Source organism: Mus musculus, chromosome 6 (assembly GCF_000001635.26).
Source record: "Mus musculus strain C57BL/6J chromosome 6, GRCm38.p6 C57BL/6J".
NCBI classification, from domain to species: Eukaryota; Metazoa; Chordata; class Mammalia; order Rodentia; family Muridae; genus Mus; species Mus musculus.
In genome coordinates this window covers 82,194,082-82,214,567 of record NC_000072.6, presented here as the reverse complement: position 1 = coordinate 82,214,567, position 20,486 = coordinate 82,194,082, and positions in this window count along the sequence as shown.

The window sequence follows — 20,486 nt, the reverse complement described above, 5'->3', positions numbered from 1 at the left end:
CAATCTTATCAGATATTAGGATGGCTACTCCAGCTTGTTTCTTCATACCATTTGCTTGGAAAATTGTTTTCCAGCCTTTTATTCTGAGGTAGTGTCTATCTTTTTCTCTGAGATGTGTCTCCTGTAAACAGCAAAGTGTTGGATCTTGATTGTGTAGCCAGTTTGTTAGTCTATGTCTTTTTATTGGGGAGTTGAGACCATTGATGTTAAGAGATACTAAGGAAAAGTAATTGTTGCTTCCTGTTATTTTTGTTGTTAAAGTAGGCATTCTGTTCTTGTGGCTGTCTTCTTTTAGGTTTGTTGAGGGATTACCTTCTTGTTTTTTCTAGGGCATTGTTCCCGTTCTTGTATTGGTTTTTTTCTGTTATTAACCTTTGAAGGCCTGGATTCGTGGAGAGATAATGTGTGAATTTGGTTTTGTCTTGGAATACTTTGGTTTCTCCATCTATGGTAATTGAGAGTTTGGCTGGGTATAGTAGCCTGGGCTGGAATTTGTGTTCTCTTAGTGTCTGTATAACATCTGTCCAGGCTCTTCTGGCTTTCATAGTCTCTGGTGAAAAATCTGGTGTAATTCTGATAGGCTTGCCTTTATATGTTACTTGACCTTTTTCCCTTACTGCTTTTAGTATTCTATCTTTATTTAGTGCATTTGTTGTTCTGATTATTATGTGTCGGGAGGAATTTCTTTTCTGGTCCAGTCTATTTGGAGTTCTGTAGGCTTCTTGTATGTTCATAGGTATCTCTTTCTTTATATTTGGGAAGTTTTCTTCAATAATTTTGTTGAAGATGTTTGCTGGTCCTTTGAGTTGAAAATCTTCATTCTCATCCACTCCTATTATCCGTAGGTTTGGTCTTCTCATTGTGTCCTGGATTTCCTGGATATTTTGAGTCAGGATCTTTTTGCATTTTCCATTTTCTTTGATTGTTGTGCCGATGTTCTCTATGGAATCTTCTGCACCTGAGATTCTCTCTTCCATCTCTTGTATTCTGTTGCTGATGCTCAAATCTATGGTTCCAGATTTCTTTCCTAGGGTTTCTATCTCCAGTGTTGCCTCACTTTGAGTTTTCTTTATTGTTCCTACTTCCCTTTTTAGGTCTAGTATGGTTTTGTTCATTTCCATCACCTGTTTGTATGTTTTTTCCTCTTTTTCTGTAAGGACTTCTACCTGTTTGATTGTGTTTTCCTGTTTTTCTTTAAGGACTTGTAACTCTTTAGCAGTGTTCTCCTGTATTTCTTTAAGTGATTTATTAAAGTCCTTCTTGATGTCCTCTACCATCATCATGAGATATGCTTTTAAATCTAGGTCTAGGTTTTCGGGTGTGTTGGGGTGCCCTGGACTGGGCAAAGTGGGAGTGCTGGGTTCTGATGATGGTGAGTGGTCTTGGTTCCTGTTAGTAGGATTCCTACGTTTACCTTTCGCCATCTGGTAATCTCTGGAGTTAGTAGTTATAGTTGACTCTGTTTAGAGATTGTTCTTCTGGTGATTCTGTTACCGTCTCTCAGCAGACCTGGGAGACAGATTCTCTCCTCTGAGTTTCAGTGCTCAGAGCACTCTCTGCTGGCAAGCTCTCTTACAGGGAATGTGCGCAGATATCTTGTTTTAGGACCTCCTCCTGGTCGAAGAAGAAGGCCCAAAACAGGGCCTCTCTCAGAAGCTGTGTTGCTTTGGCAGTTCCCAGAAGCTGTCAGCTTCTGTGGTACAGACTCTCACCTGTGCAGACTAATTTCCTAAGTTCCAGGGAGTCCCGGAACCCAGATGGCGACCGCTGCTGCTGAGGCTGAGGCCGCCTCCCAAGCCAGGCGGACACCTGTCCTCTGGTCCAGACGGTGGCCGGCTGTCTGCGGCCCTACAAGGGTGCTGCCTCAGCGGCTCTGTGCTTCCGCCCGTCCCAGAAGCTGTCCGGTTCTCTGGCGCACCCTCTAACCTGTTCAGACTAATTTCCTAAGTTCTAGCACAGGACATCATTTGTCATTGGTTAAGGAGGTGAAAATGGCTCTCTCCAGTTGAAAGGAGGGGGAAAGGATAGGGGAAGGATAAGTTGAAAAGATAGGGGAAAAAAACATTATTTAATCAAGGTCACGACATTTTGGGTTGATTGCTGCAAAGGTTGTAACTCTGAGTGGGCTCTGTGTGTGTGTGTGTGTGTGTGTGTGTGTGTGTGTGTGTGTGTTTCTATGTTTCTGTGCGTGTCTGTCCCTGTGTGTTGTCACATACAGGTGTGACAGGTGCATATATGTCATAGCATTGGTGTGGAAGTCAGAGGACAACTTTTAGGAGCAGCTTCTCTCCTTCCACCTTATGGTGGCAGGGTCTCTCTTATTTCTGTTTTTTTATCTAGTGTACTCTGGGCTAGCTGACCCACAAGTACTAAGATGGTCCTCTTGTCTGTTTCTTGTCTCACTGGAGAAGTGTTGGGATTACTAGATTATTAGATGAGCACTGCAGCATCAGGCTTTATATGTGGGTCCTGGCAACCAGACTCAGTTCCTCTGGCTTGTGAAGCCAACACATTTACCTGTTGAGTCATCTTCTTGGCTCACAACTTCTACTTCTTATGTAAGGCCTGGCCATTGTTAATTTTTATATTTTGGTTGTCAATGCCCACTCAAGAATTACCAAATAAAATCATGAAACCTGTGTTCCAGTATTTTAACACAGCCCCTATGTTCTCAATTTTGTGAGTTACCCCTTCCCAAACTTTCTACTTCTGTCTGTCTTAGAACATTTTCAGCTGGGTTCTAAAGCTCAGCTCCAACATCATGCACTATTTGAAGCAAAAACATTACCATCATGGGGATTCTTTGCAGTTTCTTACAGTGTCTACTCACCTTTAACTCTATCATTAGCTGTACCCAAAGTCCAGTGTGTTAGAAAGTTTACTTCAGGATGAGACAGGGGAAATGCATTGAAATATATATGCCGTGCAATAACTCAGTAGAGGCTAGAATTCAGTGGATGGGTTCTTCTCCAAATGGCAGAGTTTCCTATGTAACATCTGCAATTGGGTAGGCCCTCCCAGGAGGCAAGCACCCCAGAATCGTCCGTGTGGAAGAATGTAGTTTTAAAAAGCCACCAGGATGAGCTATTTCTCTGTACCTCTTTGTTGAGAGTCACTGATGTAGACAATGCTATAATTCAGGGGCTGCAAACTTCAATGCTTACATAGGCCTCTGAAGGTGACATAAATTAGTAGATGGCTGGGTACCTTGAGCTGTCTTCTTTCAACAAAGACCCAAATTGATTACCACATTAAACAAATAGAAATGTTTTTAATTTTCAAAAATAAACACAGTCTCTCATTAACTGTGGAGTGAAATAATGCTATCAATTTGTCCTTCCTTTTCCATCTTTTAGGATGGGAATTTCACTGATACTAAGGTATCATCTTATGTCGCCAAAGTAGAAATGGAACTTGATGTCAAGAGAAGAGCTGTGAACAATGAGCCTACATCAGGGTGAAGGGTGGGCATGTGTCACTCAGCTCCAGGCGATTGGAGATTGAAATCCTATCTGATTTTCCTATTCTGATTTTCAAAAATTTAGGAATCAGTTGATTCCAAAAGACTTATATCTTTTAAGTTTGGGCTTTTTTTTAAACTTTAAAACTATGAATATTGTGATGGGTTACATGAAGTGGAAACTTCTGGTTTCTTTGGAAACTCAGTTCTGTCAAATGATGTTTTGCTGGGGCACACAGTAGAAAGGATGTTTTTCGAAAGCAAACACAAGAAAGGATTCATGAGGTTAAAAAGGAGTATAAATACTCAACAGGCAGTGGACAACACTGGATGGTATTGGTACACCTTGCCATTCCTTACTGGTCATCGTTCATCATGACTTTATAGAAAGAAATGCATCGAAAACCTTCTGGTAGTATTCTAGTAGCTTCTTGCCACTTCCACAGACTCCTACCAATTGGCAGAGTGAAGTGGAAGTTTCTGGATATGTCAGCTGATGCAGACTCATGTGAAGTTTTGCTAAGACAGACCCATGTGGTGTTTTACTGAGACAAGACCCATGGAAGGTCACGTGATATTTGGAGGAAGGAAAACTAGGACTCAACAGACAGTGATGAGGACTTGTGTAGCTAGCTTTACAACACTTCATTGGTCTCGAGTCTTTGTCTTTGCTGATCTTTACTTCGCTGAGAGAGGCATGGCAGAGAACTTCTCCTGACATCCCTGCTGGTTCTGGTTGTTTCGATTGGGCAGCGGCCAGGCTATTTCTGCTGGGTCGAGCCACTGCTGCTGATTTGTGTTTGCTATCCTGACATTACTGAACTGGACTGTTGCTATCCTGACATTTGGAGATTAAAAGCAGGAGCTACTTCTAATCAGCAGAGCCTCAAGGCTTCTCCTGGGTCCAGCTGTTGCTGCTGATTTCTGTGAACTGAACTGTCCTTATCCTGAAAACGCAGATTGTATTTGCTCCAAAGAACTACTTCTAAACAGGTTCATTTTCCCCATATTTGTATAACTTTTCTTTTCCACTATCTCTGGTGGGTGGTAGGCTAGAAGGAAGGTTAAAGCATTTAAGAACCCTTACTGAATTTGACCTCATGTAACATGTAATCTGTAATTAAAGACACAGGAGTCTGGGAAAATGGCTCATTGGGAAAAAAAAAAACTTAGTGCATAAGAACAAGGGCCCACATTTGGATCTCAGCAATGATCTAAAATGTTGGGTGTGGCCACGCGAGTGCCTATAGTTCTAGTGCTTTGCAGATCTCACACATAGAGGGATCAGTAGGTCCTGCGGGCTTCCAGTACAGATCCAGATTCAAAGAGAGTTACTGTCTCAAAGACAAGATGGACAGGGCACACATGGGCTCAGGCATATACACCCATACACAGAACTTTATAAACACAAGTCAGACAGAAGAGAGAAAGGGAAAAAGAGGGAGGGAGGGAGGAAGAAAAGGAGGGAAGGAGGGAGAGAGGGAGGAAAGACATGGGCCAGATACACTCATAGCTTTTCAGTAATGACAAGCACAACTTTTCTCTCTTCTCTTTCCTCTCCTTTAATTCATAAAAGCCATTGTTAGGCCAACTAAGCAGGAGAAGCATAAGAGAGGAAGGTGGCTGACTTTGTCAGTATCCACTGAATAAGCTGAGTTGTTTATTTCCTACATTTAGCTTGGAATAGATACAGAGTCAGCATTGCCTGGTTCCTTTCTGGGTTACAAAGAAAAAGAAATCAGTTGCAGTTTTAGTTTTCCAAAAATTTTCAGCTTTATTTAGAATCAACGCATTCACATTTGGGTCAGAATTAGGAGAGGGGGTTGATTTTGAGACTCAAAACTCAAAGAGCAAAGGTGAAAATATTTTATTCATTGTTATTTACTCTTTGTACAAGATATTTTGCCAAGCAGTGGTGGAGCACGCCTTTAATCCCAGCACTTGGGAGGCAGAGGCAGGCAGATTTCTGAGTTTGAGGTCAGCCTGGTCTACAGAGTGAGTTCCAGGACAGCCAAGGCTATACAGAGAAACCCTGTCTTGAGAAAACAAAAACATAAACAAAAAAGAAGATACCTTGAAATGGATGGAGCTTATTTCTTACTATTCTGTGTGTGCACCTGTGTTTATTCTTTCAAGTATGTGCTGTTGCACATGTATGCTTGTGAGTATAGAAGCCAGAAGACAACTAAGGTGGTTTGAATAGGTATGGCTCTAATAGACTCATGTGTTTGGATGCTTGGCCTATAGGAAGTGTCACTATTAGAAGGTATGGCCTTGTTGAAGTAGGTGTGACCTTATTAAAGGAAATATGTTGCTATAGGGATGGGTTGTGAGCTATGCTCAAGACATGCCCAGTGTAGCACACTTCTGCTGCTTGCAGATCAAGATGTAGAACTATTGGCTCCTCCACCACCATGTCTGCCTGGATGCTGCCATGCTTCCTGCCATGATGATAATGAACTAAGCCTCTGAAACTATAAGCCAGTCCCAATTAAATGTTTTCCTTTGTAAGAGTTGCCATGGCCACGGTATCTCTTCATAGCGATGAAACCCTAAAGAATACATCAACCTTGGGTGTCATCCCTAGGAACCATCCATCTCTTTGAGGCAGGCTCTCTCGTTGGCCTGGAAGAGAGCCCAGGGATCACCCTCACTCCAGTTACCCTGCACTGTGAGAGAAAGCTCATGCAGCCATGTTCAGGGCATTTTATGCAGGTTTTATGTTCAGGGCATTTTATGCAGGTTTTTGGGACTGAACTAACTCCTCATGCTTGTAAGGTAAGCACTTTATCCACTAAAGTATCTTAAATATTTTAAAATGAATAAGAACCAAGTAAAGCAGGGTGAAAAGGGCAGAAGTTGTGGCCCTTAATATGTTTAAGTGAAATTGACATTATATATATGTAAAATGGCTTATTTGCCTATGCAAAATGTTTGGAAATAAATCTTTTAACAAAAACTGTTTCAGATCTGTATAATAGTTTCAATTAAGTCAAATTTCCATTTTTAATTAGTGGAAAATAAATGGCAACCTCTAATGATTTCCATGGGAATTTTTTTGTTGTTGATGAATTTGTCTTACTACATCAAATTTATTTTAATTTTTAGCAATTTCATACATGTATGCAATGTATTGTGTCAATATTCATCCTAGTACTGTCTTTTACATTCTTCCTGTTCTTGTTGGCCCCATCTCTTTTCTCAACAATTCCTGATGCTATTTTCACATCTCTTTTGGGTGCACAGGTCTTGTGCAGATAACCACAGATGCCGTTTGTCCATGCTTACATAGACATCTCATTTCTGGAAGACCGAGCCTCCATCCTTTGGCTCTTGTGATCTTTCTGGCTCCTTTTCTTTGATGTTCTTGGGGCCTTGCAGGTGGGGATGGGGTGTGGGGTATGTGAAATTGTTGCAAAAAAAAGTAAAAAAAAATCAATCAATCAATCAATCAATCAATCTCTGACCCAGGAGGGAGCATCACTAGTCTATGAGGGTAAGCATCAATATTTAGAGGACAGTTTGACAGTGTGTCTTTTTAGCAAAACATCAGTAGTCAGTTCCCTTAGGGCGTCTGACTTCCCCAGCCATGAGCTTTTAACTAGGTTAAATATACCTGTCATCTCCCTCCCATGGAAGCCTCAAATCCAGTCAGAAATGGTTGGTTACCCCAAACAGTCATGCCACTGTCACACTAATGGACATAAGTTTCCTGATAGGTGGTATTGCAGCACACAAGGTTCAGGCCTAAATAAGAAAAACAAACAAACAAACAAATGTCCTTTCTCTTCCCCAGCAGCTTGCATGCATCTTCTAGCACTAGAAAGGCCAGCCATCGAGGGAGCAGGGAGAAGGACTTTGTCCTATTCAAACTGTGTAGAGCTGTTGGTTATAGGATCTTACCACCTACTTTTGGTGGTCAATCAAGAACAATGGCAAAAGGCTACAATTTTTAAATAGATAAGCTCTCATGTATCATATGCTAGCCTCAGACTAACAACATAGATCCTTCTGTATCTGCCTCCTGCTAAGTTACAGGTGCCCAGATTATGTGGTAGTGGGGTCTGAACTCTGGGCTTTGTGCTCTCCAGGCAAATGTTCTGTCAGCTAAACTAGATTCCCAGCCCAAATTCAGGGTTTTAAGTGGGAAAAACAAAGCTGTTACCTATACAATAAAGAATATGTACATTTATACACACACACACACACATAAAACAATGAAATATATATACATATATGTTAAAAGAGTAAAAAACCACACACACACACACACACACACACACAGAGAGAGAGAGAGAGAGAGAGAGAGAGAGAGCGAGAGAGAGAGCAAAATGAGAGACAGAGAGATGTGTCTTAATCTTCACAGAGAAGACTGTGAACATCTGTTAATACCCAAGTTCCTTACATAATGGGGTAACATATGTGTGTATGTATACATACATATATGTATATGTGTGTATGTGTGTGTTTGAATACATGCTTTATAAACTTAAATATAAGCTGTAAATGTATTATCATTAGCTATTCAGTTCAGAAAGAGTTTTATGTCCTGAAGGAGTAATGCATACTTTGAAGGGATGCCCAATTATTCACCCACCTGGAGCAACCCCTAGACTTGACTCACTCTGATTTTGGTTGACTTTCCTATGACTGTTCTGTGATTTCATTTTTGCCTCCCATCACAGTCCTGGTGGCTTTGTGAGCTTTAGGTTCAATTCTAGGCTTTGCTTTCCCATCATTCCCATGTCAATGTTTTTCCTGAGGTCACCTTTTTTCTAACAGGGCCATTAGACTCATATGTCAGTTTATAATATTTTCTGTAGGCAAACTGATTTTCTATATTAAATAGAGTCATATATAGGTTACTTTTCTCATCGATGTGACTGACAAGAAGCAGCTCCAGAGAGGTATATTTTGGCTCATAGTTTGAGGGTACAATCCATCCCAGTGGAGAGGCCATGGCAGGCAGAACCTCAGGCACCATATCTATAGTCAGGAAGTAGAGAGAGACAAATGCTGGTTGGTACTCAACTCACTCTTGCCAGGATCTCAACCCAATTCAAGCTGTGTCTTCCCTCTCAGTCTCCTCTGGAAACACCCTCCTAGGCCTGCCGAGTGTTATGTCTCCTATGTGATTCTAATGCTCATCAAATTGCCAAGTAAACCAATCATCGTGGACCATTGATGGTCAGAAGATTGCGTCCTCAAATACTTTTCCTCAGGAATTTGACAATGAACTTGAAACAAATACTTTAGTTCTTTGCTCTTGGTTGTAAACATGAGGAAAAGAAAGCAATCATTACTCCCCAGATCTCTTTTGCTTCTTGTGATATCCAAATTCTGTAAGCTGTAACTCCAGTATGCCTTTCCAGTGACTGAGGGAAATGGGATGCAGGAAATCACACAAAAAGCAATGTGTTCTCCTATGCTTTTTTGCTAAGTAGAAAACGTTTATCAAAACAAAACAAAAACCAACCAACCAAGAACCTTCTTAAATTACTGTTGTTTATGTTTTAGGTTCCATCTGATCTCTGCCCTCTCTTTGTCTTTCCCTTGGGAAGGTCCTAATGGGTGGCATTCTTACGCTGTGGTTGCTTGTGGCAAGAATTCTGCCCAGCCCTGCTTCCTCAGAACCCCATTTGTCTACCCCTGTCCTTTTCTTTGATTGCTTACTTTTTACATGCTGAACAAACTATCCCTAGCTCACACATTTACATTCAATGGAGTCAGGTTCACAGACATAGGTCACTGACAAACTTCTATGGGGCTCAAGTCAAAGAAATTCTCTGCATTCCAACGTCACTCTAAAGGGCACCTGCCTCCTTTGCCTCCTCAAAAGCTTTCCTGGAACCATAATTTCTATAGCAATCACACATTCTGTCTTTCCTGATGCAGCCACAGCAAAACTACAGACTGCGGTAACCTACAAAGAGAAGGAAAATTACCTAACAGTAGCAATATGCAGATTCTTGGCCAGATTCCTCCCCACAGGGAAGACTTATCCAAAGTACCGAAAGACATGCTAGCGAACGCCCTCCACATCAACTTCCCACACAGTTGACGGAGAAATGAATGGCATTACAGTCTCTCTATGGTATTCTAATTCTGACCAAGTTGTCCTTACTTTTAGAAAGCTCTGAGACCAGCTGCAGAAACATTCTCCTCAGTGAGATAAAGGCCCCTGCAATTAAATGTGCTCTGTCCAAGCTGATCCTTTCGCACAGACTCTCACATCACAGCAGGTCCAGAGCCTTCCTTGTGCATCTCAGACTAGCCTAAAATATGTGTTAGTCCTCTTGTCTCAGCCTCTGTGATGCAAGAATTATTATTGGTATGAGGCACCAAACCCAATTCTAGGGAGCTTTCTCTTGTATTGTCCTCTGTTTTGTTTACATCAACATCGTCCTCTCAAGTTATCTATATATAGCCTTTCATCTCTTATCTTCCCTAGAGAATAAGACAGTAAGTATCAGTGCATTAAATAATCACAACTAAAGAAAACTTTGCCCAGCTTCTCGCTGGCCAATTCTGGAGAAAAATCAAAGCACAGCACGGCAGAGCATCTCCCAAAGGGCAAAGTCTAGCTATGGCTTCCAAGCAGGTCTCTGCTCATTCAGCCATTCTGCTTTCACGGCTCCCCGAGTTGCCGTCCGTACCCCACCCATGGTACCTCCCACCGCACACTTACCCACACAGGCTGTAAGGACACTGGTCAAACATGCTGGAATGTTTAATAATCTGAAAATGAGGAAATTGCATCCCAGAACCAAATATATCTGAGCTCTCAACACATCTTCCCTCAGACAGTCCCCCAGGAGGTGGCTCGCTGATATTTGTCATAAACAGAAGAGAGGTCATTAAATCTTGGGAAAAACCTAACAATATATCTAATTATAGGTTTGAAATCACAGAGCCAAGCAACAACTATGGGGCATGCTGGGTTTACTTACTTCTGAACACATTTTAGTGCCTTGCTTGGATAAATCCTTCCTGGTACTTAAAAAGAAGTGGTAATTTTTTTTCCATCCACTCCAAAGGGAAAGCTATTAGGGTGGCATCTTTGGGCATAAATAAGAGGATTATTATCATTATTATTATTATTATTATTATTATTATTATTATTATTATTATTATTATTTTCTGAGTGTACTTTAACACAGTTAAAGGAAAGTGCAACCTTTACCAGCAGGCAGAACTAACCTTAGGGCCATCCAGAGAAAGAAACTGGCAATCTGGATTTATCTGGTAATCTTGTCCTCCCCTTGAGTCCCCTACCTATCACGGGAAGATTTGACAGCCTTTCTTTAAATTACTGAGGGAAATAGGTAGTTTGGTCAGCAGGAAAAAAAAAATTGTGACTATGGCTTTGGTTGGCACTTTATTTGGGGAGGAAACATATTTTACAAATAAATGCTTTGTCTTATTTTTTTTTAAATAGTCTTAAGTGTAAAAATCTTAAACAACCTATCTTGTAACCTAAGATGTTAGCTTTAACTGTCAACTTGGCACAGCCTAGAGTCACCTAAGAAGGGAGTCACAGTTAAGAGACTGTGCAAATACGATTGGCCTGTGGGCATGTCTGTGGGGGATAACCTTAATTATGAGTTGATGTGGGAGGACTCAGCCCACTGTGGGTGGCACCATCGCCTGTGCAGGCGGCCCTGGGACATATAAGGAAGCCAGGTAAGCATGAGCTGGAGAAAGGCAGCAGGCAATGCTGTTCCTCGTTTTTGCTTTAAGTTTCTGCTTGAATCCTACCCTGACTTCCCTCAGTGATGAGCTGTGACCTGGAAGTATTTTATCTCAGCAACAGAAAGGAAACTAGAACGGATGTGGCACTTTCAATGCATTTTCAAAACTTATCGAATAACCTTGTCTCTCTCTTCTGTAGTAAACCAAGATCCTGTCATTTAGAAATGCTATATTAATATAAAAAATAAAATTCAAAATTTGGGGAGAATGAATAAAAACAGGGTATAATGACACAGATATACAATGTCTATGATAAAAACCTGTTATTTGTATGTTGATTGAAAGTATTAATTTTTTAAAAAGAAAATGAAAGTACACAATTTGGTTTTTAAATATGAGACTGGAATGCAGACTCCTGATAAGGCATACAATTTAAAATGCATTTTCAAGATAAAAAGTTATCATCAGAAGGACTTTTATGGTTATCTTGTAAGAGAAGTCATTTCATAGGCTTCTCTCCCTTGGCCTCTGCTTTAGATCAGCGACCGAGTTCTTGCCTAAGTGTCCCTCAGCTCAGTGACAGCCTTCCCTTTGCAGTTCTGGAGAGCTGACTGTGGAGGTATACATCTCTAATCCCAGCCTGGGGATGCAGGCCTTGTGGATTGGAGGCCAGCCTAGTCTACACACCTAGTTCCAGGCTATATAGTGAGAACTTGTCTCCAAAAAGGAAAACAAAACAAAAGAGACCTTAGAAGTATAAATTAATTGGAAAGACTTGTCAACTTTATAAAAATTAATCATGGGCCAGTGAGACAGCTCTGAGGGTAAAAACGCTTGTCACAGATGTCTGACAAGTGTGTTCAACCTCCAGATTCCATAAGGAGACAGTGCAAGGCAATAAGTAACATATCTGTGAGATGATTTCTTTCACATTTTTAAAAGCAGTTTTGTTCTTCTCGTTCTTTCTTTTGTATAGGTGTGATTGTCATGTGTTTGCACCATAGACTATTTATGAGAGGTCACTGGACAACTCCAAGGAGTTGGTTCTCACCATCCACCATGTTGAGTGAGTCTTGCTTCTGCTGTGGAGTGTACCTCAGGCTAGTTGATCCTCTGCCTTCCACATAAAGCTTCTGTCCCCAGCTCCCATCTTGCTGCTACAGATCTGGGATTACAGGTGCCTGTCACAGGCCTGAGCTTTTTAGGTGGATTCTGGGCTTTTACCCGCTGAGCCTTCTCTCTGACCATCTTTGCTGATTTTCGATGCCGTCTAATTTCAGCTAGGAGATAGTTGCCTGGCATCAGCCTACAGGACAGAGCCCTGGGATCTCAACTCTATATATTCTTGAGCCATGAATTTCTGCTACTTTTTAGTTCAACTCACGTAGCTTCTCTTTGTCTCTTTATGTCGGGGATCAAATGGAAACTCCACTGGACACCATCCAGACAGCTTGGGAAAAGCCAGAGGACTAGGTGGCTCTCAATAATGCTGTCTGATAGTCCATTTTTTTAATCAAAAGAGAGCAATTTTCTCCTCTCAAAGGAGGGCTCTTCACATCAGGTACTTGGCTGCAAGGTGCTTGCTGATTAATTACTTACATTTACATAACATTAATTCCCCGTTCTGGCCATTTAGTGGGCTTCCAGCGGGTTTAATGTTTTCTCTTCTTTTGGCAAAACACCCATGCTCTTAAATGAACCGGCACGACTTTCGCAGCGGAGATTCTGAATTCAGATCTGAACGGAACAGCATTAAGGGCTGAAGCGAGGTTGCAGATGAATGTGTACTTCTCATGTGGATAAGGGAGGCAGCAGAGTGGGGACATACTATTTTGAGTTGTATAAATAGAAAAATGTATCTCCTGCCTTAAACTCACTTCTCCTAATTCTTTCCCAGAATCCTATTCACTCATCCAAGTCCAGCTGCTATAAAGCCTCTTTTTGAAGCTCTTCCGGAGCCTGGCAGACGTCTTGCAGTCTAAGTCCACATCTCCAGGTAGAATTTCTGCTGGGATTTCATTCATTCATTCATTCATTTATCCATTCATTCATCCATCTATTTATTCACTCAGTCACTCATTCATTCATTCATTCAATCAATCAATCATTCATCAGACCCTTGTTACTCTCTTTCTGTTGATACTATCTATATATTCATTATTCTTCTCATCTCTGTGGCTGAATAGCTAACAAGAAGCAATAGGGGGGAAAGGGTTTATTTTGGTTCCTGTTAAAGAAGTGTTCTAGCTTCCTTCTATCGCAGTGATAAAATGCTCTGCCCAAAGCAGCTTGGTGGAGGGAAGGGCTGACTTGCATCTTTACGCCTCCAGGTCACAATCCCCCTTGCTAGAGTCCCAGGCATGCACTCAGACTACCTTGTGCCTCTTCACTCTGTTCTCAGCCATTTGCCTTTCCCCTTCTCCCCACTGAAAGACCCACCCAAGCTTCATGTCCTTGTCCTGGCACTTAGATTGATAAATAAAACAGTTCTTTCAAGAGACTATGGGTACATTATTGGCCCTGGCTCCTGGTTTCAGAAGAGGACACTGCATTTGCTAATGGAAATTTGTGAGCATTTGGAATGCTTTGAAGCAATAGTTCCCAAGCCAGGAGTCAAACTATGGCATATATTTGTTGGTAGCAGGCATTGGCTTGACTCAAGTCACCCATTACCTTAAGACCAAAGCAACCAAGAACTAAAGCTGTGCCTTAAGGAAAGTGTCTCCTTCTGGAGAAATTGAGATCTTTCTGTGCTGCTCTGTGGTTCCTTTCCCTGCCTGGACTATTGAGTACAAGTTTCCAGTTCCCTTTCATGTCATTAAGTCCAGGCATCATGTTGGACCTCCCTCCCCAGTAGACAGTTGGGTAGGATAAGAAGAACCCTTTACTTCCCTGAATTCGTATTCATAAAGTAGCATTTTCTAATAAGCACCTTGGAGAGAAGCTACCTAAACAAAAGAAAGCACGGGAGCGTATGCAGAATGGCCTGCTCATGAGTTGCCATCAGTGATCTCCCTGGGCTAGGTGAAGCTGTGGCGTGTTAACAATTGACAGACTTGCTCAGCCCACAAGGTCATCCAGTGCCTCACATCACACAGTGTACTCATCTGTATGTAAACAGCATAGCACAGTATACTCAACTGAGTAGTTGCGCTTCCTAGAGTGGAGCTGTCAAGCCCTTCTAAAACATCATATAGGAGGAAATACTGTACAGAAATGAACAATGAATGCTGGACACAGAGACAGAGTTAAATCACGCAGTAACTTAGAAATACATAAGACACCGACCTCACAGAGGCCCATAAACATCCTCACAGATGATTATGGACACACGCACTTTGTTAAGTAGTATCCTTGAATCATGGAAGACTGACTTTTGTCTCAATGTACTGGTCAGGTACAAGACTACAGGAATCATTGAATAAGGTCTCCAAACTTTAACACTGTATAATTGGGCAAAAGAGTTGAAAGGCTGATGATGGAGAGAATGCTATTGTGAGTTGCAGAACAACTTTTCTTATATTAGAGACCTGGGTCTTCCTACCACATTGAGGATAGTCCGTGAGGTGTCAAGACACCCTTGGGCAATGTTCTGAACCAAAACTTAAACAGACAAGCTTCTGTTGTATTTGCTGTCCATTGATTTGTCTCAGCCCCAATACACTTTAATGAAATGATGCCAAGTTTCTTCATCTCAGGGGAAAATGTTCCTATCAGAGAAAATATTTATGATGCAAATTCATAATATAAGGTCTTTCACATGATAAAAAAAGAATGATCAAGTAGTCAGGATACTGTGATACTGGTGAACTCGTAACTTCAAACAACATAGCCTTATTTATAAGTTGATGATTATAAAAGTGTTCTAGAGAGTGACAATATTTTAACGACATCATAGTAATGCAGCAAGCAGAGGAAAGTGTTTTATCTTCTAGATCCTCTTAAGATAGGTCTGCAATAGAATGCCAATCACGACTAGAAAAATACCATTAAAACAAACTAATAGGATATACATGTACATAACTGCACCTCACAAGGCATTTGTTGTGGTTTGGATGTGTAGTGACTCCCATAGGTTCATGTGTTTTGGACGCTTGTTCCTTTGCTGTCAGAGCTGTTTGGGAAATGTGTGGAGACTTTAGGAGGTGGAGCCTCAGTGTAGGCAGTGGGCTACTGAGGCAGGTGTTGAAGCTTTGTAGCCTGGCCCTATATCCTGTCCTCTGTCTGCTTCAGGACTTACATTGGATTGAGCACCTGAGCTCCTGCTGCTACATGCCTTGCACACACCGTTCCTTCCTGCTGCCATTCTCCTGGCCCAGATGAAATGATCCCCTTGAGTCTAGAAAAGTTCTTCTTTCTTAAATTGATTCTTGTCAAGATTTCATTCCAAGAAAGCTCTTGTAAATGAGCAGATTTTTTTTCCTGCTACTTAACAAGGGAAGTTTTGTCTTATCCTGGGTGGCTAAAGGTTTGGGAAAAACTGGAGTGGAGTAGGATGGAATTCCATGGAGACTGAAGGGTGGGGCGCTTGGTGCTGACAAAATGAACCACACAGTGAAGGAAGGCCCGGGGAGGCACTGCTTTTCCTCAGAACAAGAGGGCTCCCCTGGCTGACTAAAGGATCAGGGAGTTTTTATCACAATTGCTCTGTAGTAAAGCTTTAGGTCAGGCATGGTGATTCCACCAGAGGTTCTTTTATCCTTGAGAAGAGTTTTTGCTATCCTCGGTTTTTTGTTATTCCAGATGAATTTGCAAATTGCTCCTTCTAATTCGTTGAAGAATTGAGTTGGAATTTTAATGGGGATTGCATTGAATCTGTAGATTGCTTTTGGCAAGATAGCCATTTTTACAATGTTGGTCCTGCCAATCCATGAGCATGGGAGATCTTTCCATCTTCTGAGATCTTCTTTAATTTCTTTCTTCAGGGACTTGAAGTTTTTATCATACAGATCTTTCACTTCCTTCGTTAGAGTCACGCCGAGATATTTTATATTATTTGTGGCTATTGAGAAGGGTGTTGTTTCCCTAATTTCTTTCTCAGCCTGTTTATTCTTTGTGTAGAGAAAGGCCATTGACTTGTTTGAGTTAATTTTATATCCAGCTACTTCACCGAAGCTGTTTATCAGGTTTAGGAGTTCTCTGTTGGAATTTTTAGGGTCACTTATATATACTATCATATCATCTGCAAAAAGTGATATTTTGACTTCCTCTTTTCCAATTTGTATCCCCTTGATCTCCTTTTGTTGTCGAATTGCTCTGGCTAATACTTCAAGTACTATGTTGAAAAGGTAGGGAGAAAGTGGGCAGCCTTGTCTAGTCCCTGATTTTAGTGGGATTGCTTCCAGCTTCTCTCCATTTACTTTGATGTTGGCTACTGGTTTGCTGTAGATTGCTTTTATCATGTTTAGGTATGGGCCTTGAATTCCTGATCTTTCCAAAACTTTTATCATGAATGGGTGTTGGATCTTGTCAAATGCTTTTTCTGCATCTAACGAGATGATCATGTGGTTTTTGTCTTTGAGTTTGTTTATATAATGGATTACATTGATGGTTTCCTGACCATGATGGACTATGAGCTGAAAGAAACCCTTTCTTCCTTAAGGACTTCTGTCAGGTATTTGATTACATCAGTAACTAATGTATTATGTTGAATCAAAAAAAAAAAAAAAACACAGAAGTGGATGCTCACAGTCAGCTAATGGATGGATCACAGGGCTCCCAATGGAGGAGCTAGAGAAAGTACCCAAGGAGCTAAAGGGATCTGCAACCCTATAGGTGGAACAACATTATGAACTAACCAGTACCCCTGAGCTCTTGACTCTAGCTGCATATGTATCAAAAGATGGCCTAGTCGGCCATCACTGGAAAGAGAGGCCCATTGGACACGCAGACTTTGTGTGCCCCGGTACAGGGGAAAGCCAGGGCCAAAGGGGGGGAGTGGGTGGGTAGGGGAGTGGGGGTGGGTGGGTAAGGGGGACTTTTGGTATAGCATTGGAAATGTAAATGAGCTAAATACCTAATAAAAAATGGAAAAAAAAAAAAAAAGGATCAGGGAGATGCTAATGAGGCAAATTTTTACATATTAGAATTCCCACGTGCAGTAAAAGGGACGGTGAAGTTACTCTTGCACGTTTCCCTGGGGCGGGGTGGGGCAGGATTTGTCCATCTTGAGAGGTGCTGTCCCTCAAACTCTTCATATACACAGAGCAGCCAGCATTTAAATGGTCATTCTTACAGTATCTAAATCAGCATCCTGTTTCCTTTAGCTCTTTCCCACATCAGTTCCTTTTCTTTTCCTGGGGGACACTATTTCCATTCAGGAAAGCGATTTGTCATGAGAGCTGGGACCATGGGATTGACATAAAAAGCCCCAGATGCTGCCGTGCTCCCTGCCATGATGATAATGGACTAAACCCCTGAAACTGTAAGCCAGCCCCAATTAGATGTTTTTCCCTTTATAAGAGTTGCCTTGGACATGGTGTGTCTTCCCAGCAAGAGAACGGCGACTACGAGGTTTTCTAAGGGCAGGTGAAGCACTCCACTCTGCAGGAAAGCTTGTTAGGCTAAGGAAGTCGATGAAATTGTCCATATTCACCACGTCTCTTCCTCCTCGAGCATATACAAATGTCAGGCCTGCTGAGAGACACTCTCAGGAAAGCCTGGAAGAAGCTTAGGGCAATTGAGCTACCTGAAAGGGGCTCTTCAGCTTGTCAGGCTGAGATGGACTTTGGAAGGGTCTGTACTTAGATCTGACATTGGTTCCCTGTCTGGAGTGAGCAGGCGCTTGTTCACATCTCCCCAGGAATTGTGTTGCATGACAGGTTCTCTTTCTAGTCTCCTTACCTCATTTCCAATCGACAGATATAAACAGGCACAAAAAGTAAAGCCGAGAGTTTGTAAGCTGGTGATGGCTATGCAACAGGGAGATCACCACAGAGGTTCCTCAAAAAATTAAATACTAGAAATGGCATGTGTTCCAATTCTACCATTATTGCAGATAAGCACAAAGGAATCATGTCACCATACAAAGACATGTTCACACAGCTACTATAATTGCTGCACCGTTCACAATAGCTAAGAATTGGAGCTGGCCTAGGTATCTATGGGAGAGAAAATTGGACAAGGTATGTGTATGTATGTATGAAATATATATATATATATATATATATGTGTGTGTGTGTGTGTGTGTGTGTGTGTGTGTGTATAATGAAAATTTCTTAAAAATACAAAATAAATTGAGTAGCAGATTTCTTCATTATTTTGCTTTTTAGTCCACTTGATTTCTCATTTTACATGAGTATCCTTCAAATATATATCTGTCCTCAGAAAGTAATTTGGATAACTAAATTACTTTTATGACTTATTCGTTTCTCTTTGCATAGATGGAATTTTACTTCCATAACCTGAGCCTACTTGTCTAGTTAATGTACTTAATATGAAGGGGGATTACTTAACAATTAGCAGAAATATATACTAGTTGTATAATCCATACCAAATTTTTAACAAATGTTGTGCTACATCCTTGGGGAACATTAAAAAAAAGTGATACTAACAGTGGCCTGAAAGGTTTAAGGGCAATGACTCTTGTTATTTCCCTAGATATTCTAGTTTGTGCTTTGTTGTTATGAGAAAACACTGGTCAAAGCAACTTGAGAAGAAAGGGTTTATTTGCCTTATGAATTACAGTCCATCATTGAGGGACGCCAAGGCAAAAACCAGAAACTGAAGCAGAGATCACAGAGAAATACTACTTGCTTCCCTTTCTTGCTCAGCTATCTTTCTTATACAGTCCAGGCCCATCTTTCTAGAGATGGCACTGTGCACAGTGGGCTGAGTCCTCCTGCATCAATTAACAATCAAGAAAGTGTCCCGTAGACATCCCCAGAGGCCAATTCTTCAGTCAGTATTCTCCCCTCCCAAATATGTCAAGTTGACGACTAGGATTTGTCATCACAGCAAAATACCACTGACCTACTGAACTAGAAGTTAGGGAGGTGCTGTCTAGCATGCCATGATGTAATGAGCCTCCCCATGAATGTGTGAGGTTGGAGAAAACAGAAGTGGTGGCTAATCTCCATTGCCGACTTGATTGGCTTGAGAGCTGCCTGAGACATTAGTATAGAACAGCCCTGAGTCTGTGAGGGTATTTCTGCAGTGATCAGATGAGAGGGATTCTGATCTGAGAAGTGGTTTGATCCAGTAATAGATTCAGAATTGGGACACACTTGAGAGATGATGGGACTGTGGAAGCTGGGACCAGGCTGGAGGGAGTGCGTCTCTGCACACATGTCTTGTGGGGTATGTCTTGCCTGGGCCCTTCCTGTGGCTTCTCGACTGTGCCTTCTGGCTGCCATGACTCTGACAGTTCTGATCTACCACGTCCTCTCCACCTCTCTGGACTGAAACTCCTAAGGCTGTGAGGAAAGAAGTCTTCCATCTGATTGTGTCTTGGGGTGATTTGGTCACACTGATGACAACGCTGCCTAACACAACAGGTAAAGAAACTTTGTACTCCAAAGCAGAAAAAGCAGAAGCACTCTCCCCTAACATGGAAAGGAGAAGTTTCTCAAGCCATCAAGCCTGCTGGCTGCATTAGCTTTTCTTATCAATACCTCTGTTAGTCCACCGATACGTGTGGGATGTAGAGTTATTTACTTTCCTGATGCCCTGAAAAAAAAATACTAAGAATAAAGGCAACTGTAAAAGCATCTATATGCAAGTGTTCGTTTTGATTTATGATGGCATGCGGTTAAGAGTCCACCATGGTGGAGAGGCATGGCATTAGGTGGCTCGCATGGTGGCAGAAACTGGAAGCTGAGAGATCACATTTCCATCCACATGCAGGAGGGAGAGAGCCCGAAAGGGAGGTAAGACTACAAAACTCTGAAAGCCTATTCCCAGCGACATGCTTCATCCAGCAAGTCTCCCGTCCTAATGGCTCCATAATCTCCCACAAACAGCGCCAGTACTGAGAACCAAGTCACATATGCCTAAGCTGGGAGAGGGAGGGCTCGGGGAGGGCTTTCCATTTGAGTCACCGCAGATAGCTAACCTCAGCTCTTAGTCTGACAGGATTTAAAAATCACCTCAGAGGTGCTTTGGACATGTCTGTAAGGGCAATCTCACAGAGGTTTAACTGAAGAGAGGAAATCAACCCTGAATGTGTTACCATCCCAAGGAGTGAGATTCATAACGAAATAAAATGGAGAAAGAAAAAGAAAGAAGCAAGTATTATTTCTCCCTGCCTCCTGACTGTGAACACACCATGACCAGCTACCCCTCACTCCAATCAACAAGCCTTCTCTAACATAGACAACATCCTACTAAACTATTT